Below are 4,737 nucleotides of genomic sequence, written 5' to 3' on the forward strand. Positions count from 1 at the left end.
GTTGTGACCATACATAGTTGTGAACCATGGTATTGGCATCATGTTTTTGGCGCCATTGCCAGGGAAAGAAAAAGCAATGAATTTTACAAAATACAATAACAAATGAATCACAATTTCGTCCACCAATGGTGCTTATGGTGCAAGGTATTAAGAACTTTTCGGGATCTGGTTTCTTTTGAGGCAATGTCTGTTGAATCCATGTATTCAGTTCATTGATGAGCAAATGGAGGTTCATCCTCCCAAGTCTCATTACCAAATAACTTGGCATTCAGCTTCATGATTGCTCCTAGATATTGAGCAACTTGCTCTTCAACAACATTTTCGTCCTCTTCAAAGGAAGAATACTCATCAGAGCTCATGAATGGCAAAAGTAAGTTCAGTAGAATCTCTATGGTCTCTGTATGAGCCTCAGATTCTCTTGGTTCCTCAATAGGGAACCCCTTATTGGTAAGTGGGTGTCCCTTGAGGTCTTCCTCACTGGGAATCACTGCCTTTTCACTCTCTCCAGGTTCAGCCATGTTGGATATAGTTATCGCCTAAGACTCTCTTTTAGGATTCTCTTCTGTATTGCTTGGGAGAGTATTAGGAGGAGTTTCAGTAACTCTTTTACTCAGCTGACCCACTTGTGCCTCCAAATTTCTGATGGAGGACCTTGTTTCATTCATGAAACTGAGAGTGGCCTTAGATAGATCAAAGACTATATTTGCTAAGCCAAAGAGGCTCTGCTCAAAATTCTCTGTCTGTTGCTGAGAAGATGATGGAAAAGATTTGCTATTGCCAAACCTGTTTCTCCCACCATTATTGTTATTGAAGCCTTGTTCAGGCTTCTGTTGATCCTTCCATGAGAAATTTGGATGATTCCTCCATGAAGAATTATAGGTGTTTCCATAGGATTCTCCCATGTAATTCACCTCTTCCATTGCATGATTCTAATGGTCATAAGCTTCTCCTCCAGAGGAGGATTCTTTAGCACTACCGGATACAGCTTGCAATCCAGTCAGATTCTGAGAAATTATATTTACTTGCTTAGTCAATATTTTGTTCTGAGCCAATATGGCATTCAGAGTATCAATTTCAAGAACTCATTTTTTCTGAGTCACCCATTTTTCACAGGATTTCTTTCAGAAGTGTACATGAATTGGTTATTTGCAACCATCTCAATGAGTTCCTAGGCTTCTACAGGTGTTTTCAGATGAAGGGATCCACCAGCAGAATGATCCAATGTCATCTTTGACATTTCAGACAGACCATCATAGAATATACATATGATGCTCGATTCTGGAAACATGTCAGAAGGACATCTTTTGGTTAATTGCTTGTATCTTTCCCAAGCTTCATAGAGGGATTCACCTTCCTTCTGTTTGAAGGTTTGGACGTCCACTCTAAGCTTACTCATCTTTTGAGGTGGAAAGAATTTGGTCAAGAAGGCATTGACCAACTTTTCCCAAGAGTTCAGGCTTTCTTTAGGTTGTGAGTCCAACCTTGTCCTAGCTCTATCTCTTACAACAAAGGGGAAAAGCATAAGTCTGTAGACCTCGGAATCAACCTCATTGGTCTTAACAGTATCACAGATCTGCAAGAATTTAGCTAAGAACTGATGAAGATCTTCCGATGGAAGTCCATGAAACTTGCAATTCTGCTACATTAGAGAAACTAATTGAGCCTTAAGCTCAAAGTTGTTTGCTCCAATGGCAGGAATTGAGATGATTCTTCCATAGAAGTTGGAAGTTAGTACAGCATAGTCACCAAGCATCTTCCTTACATCTCTGGCATTGTTGTTGGGTTTGGCTGCCATGTCTACTTCTTTTTCAAATTTTTCTGTAAGGTCCTCTCTGGATGTGCTTTAGCTTCTCTTAACTTCTTCTTCAGAGTCCTTTCAGGTTCAGGATCCGCTTCAACAAGAATGTTTTTATTCCTGTTTCTGCTCATAAAGAGAATAAAAGGGGGTAGTGGAATCCTCTATGTCACAGTATAGAGATTCCTTGAGGTGTCAGAGGAAAAGAGGAATAGATGGATGAGGTAGAGAGAGAATGAGAAGAATTCGAACACAAAGAGAGGGAGAGGGTTTGAATTATAAGTAGAAGAGAAGTGTTAGCAATTAAATAGAAAGAGATGAGAGAAAGAGAATTTGAAAATTGAATTTAAAACAAGTAGTTAATTAAAAATATTTTTTTGAAAAAGGGGTTAGTGATTTTCAAAAATTGGAAGTGAAAAAGTGGTTAGGTGGTTTTGAAAAAGATAAGAAATAATAATTAGTTGAAAAATATTTGAAAATAATTTTGAAAAGATAAGAAGTTAGAAAAAAAGATTTTGAAATCAAATTGAAAGATATATGATTGAAAAAGATTTGATTCTCTTTTTTTTAAAAAAAGATATGATTGAAAAAAATTTGATTTTGAAATCAAAATTTGAAAAAGATATGATTGAAAAAAAAAGATTTGATTGAAAAACATATGATTTTAAAAGGATATGATTGAAAATATATGATTGAAAAAGATTTAATTTTTAAAATTGATGACTTGAATAACAAGAAATTAAAAGATATGATTTAAAGTAACAAGCTTGCAATTTTTTGAATCAAAACATTAATTGTTAGCAAGGAATTTTGAAAATATGAGATAAGATTAAGAAAAAGATTTTAAAAAAAATTAGTTTGAAAATTTTCAAAAACATCAAAAGAAAAATGAAATTACCTCCCCTGTGTCATCCTGGTGTTAAACGCCCAGAATGCTATCCATTCTGGCGTTTAACGCCCAGAATGCTACCTCTTTGGGCGTTTAACACCTAGCCAGGTACCCTGGCTAGCGTTAAACACTAGAAATCCTTCTTTACTGGGTGTTTTTCTAAACGCCCAGAATGCTGCCATTTTTGGCGTTAAACACCAGAATGGTAGTTGTTCTGAGGGTTACCTGAAGCTGTAGGTCGATCTCGGATGAGATCTTCTGTGCTGGTCGGAACAGTTGTATCCGATTTGTTGGACTTGATGGTGGTGCTGATTCCTTCGTCCCCGGAGGGTGGGGGGTACCTGCAAGGGACTCCGATGCTTAAGTTAGCAAGGGTATTAAGCAGGTATTGAGTAAAATCAGAGTATGAGTTATACCTGGGTGCTCCAGTGTTTTTATAATGGTGTAGGGTGACCTTTGCAGATAAGATAAGTTAGTTATCTTATCTTATATTTATCTTATCTTCAAGTGTGGTCATCTTATCTTCAGGGGAACCGCCCTTCCCTTGATAGGCTTGGGTTGCCTTAGGATTTGGGTCGTGTTCCTCTATTTTGGGCCCTTTTACTGGGCTTCCCTAGTAGCTTGGCCGAGCTCTTTGAGAAGAGGTCGGGTCGTCCTGACCTGAAGAGGTCGGTTGCTTCGTCTGTAGAACATCCCGAGTCGGACTACTCGACCCAGGGTATGAACAGTAGCCATTCTGGCGTTTAATGCCCAAAGTGCCTCTTTACAAACGCCAGTAAGCTCTTTTTCTCTGTGATTCTTCAGCCTTATGTTCTGAACCTTCATTTCTCTGTATTATTTACTTGAAAATTTTTTTTTTACTTTTTAATGAAGAGAGAGAAAAACAACAAAATGAAATAAAACATAAAAATGCAAGATCAAAACAAGTAATGCATGCAAGGACACTTTGAATGTCAAGATGAACACCAAGAACACTTTGAAGATCATGATGAACATCAAGGACATATTTTTGAAAACTTTTAAGAAAAGAAAGACATGCAAGACACCAAACTTAGAAATTTTGAATGTTCAAAAACTATGATTTTGAAAATGCATATGGAAAACAATATAAAACACAAAATAGGAAAATCATAAGATCAGACAAAGGAAATCATCAAGAACAACTTGAAGATCACAGAAGAACACAATGCATATATTTTTTTTCGAAAACTTAAGAAAATAAAAAACATGCAATTGACACCAAACTTAGGATTTGACACTAGACTCAAACAGAAAACACAAAATATTTTTGGTTTCTTATTATTTTAATTTTTTTCGAAAATAAAAATAAAATTACCCAATCTAAGCAACAAGATGAACCGTCAGTTGTCCAAACTCAAACAATCTCCGGCAACGGCGCCAAAAACTTGGTATGCGAAATTGTGATTCACACTTTTCACAACTCCGCATAGCTGACCAGCAAGTGCACTAGGTCGTCCAAGTAATAAAACCTTACGCAAGTAAGGTCGATCCCATAGAGATTGTTGGCTTAAAGCAAGCTATGGTCATCCTGTAAATCTCAGTCGGGCGGATTCAAATGGTTATGAGTTTTTAATAATTAGAAGGCAAATAAAACATAAAATAAAATAGAGATACTTATGTGATTCATTGGTGGGAATTTCAAATAAGCGTTTGGATATGTTTTGTTGCTTTTGAACCTCTGCTTTCCTATTGTCTTCGTCGAATCATGCGCACTCCCTTCCAAGGCAAGCTGTAAGTTGGTGGATCACCATTGTTAATGGCTACCATCCGTCCTCTCAGTGAAGATGGTCCGGCAACGGTTCTCACTGCAGGGCTAATCGTCTGTCGATTCTCACTTGTTTTGGAATAAGATCCATTGATCCTTTTGCGCACTGTCACTACGCCCAACAGTCACGAGTTTGAAACTTGTCACAGTCATCCCCTCCCAGATCCTACTCGGAATACCACAGACAAGGTTTAGACTTTTCGGATCTCAAGAATGCTGCCAGTCGTTTCTAGCCTATACCATGAAGGTTCTAATCTCACTAATTTG

The 4,737-nt window shown here is 37.5% G+C and overlaps 1 non-coding gene across 1 annotated transcript; it reads left to right on the forward strand.

Annotated features, from left to right (window-relative positions):
* Positions 1-1,286: 1,286 nt before the first annotated feature.
* Positions 1,287-1,390, forward strand: LOC130956549 (small nucleolar RNA R71). The gene has a single exon (XR_009077156.1). It is a non-coding gene; the product is annotated as a small nucleolar RNA R71 (small nucleolar RNA).
* The last annotated feature ends 3,347 nt before the right edge of the window (positions 1,391-4,737 follow it).

Source organism: Arachis stenosperma, chromosome 1, assembly GCF_014773155.1.
Source record: "Arachis stenosperma cultivar V10309 chromosome 1, arast.V10309.gnm1.PFL2, whole genome shotgun sequence".
Lineage (NCBI taxonomy): Eukaryota > Viridiplantae > Streptophyta > Magnoliopsida > Fabales > Fabaceae > Arachis > Arachis stenosperma.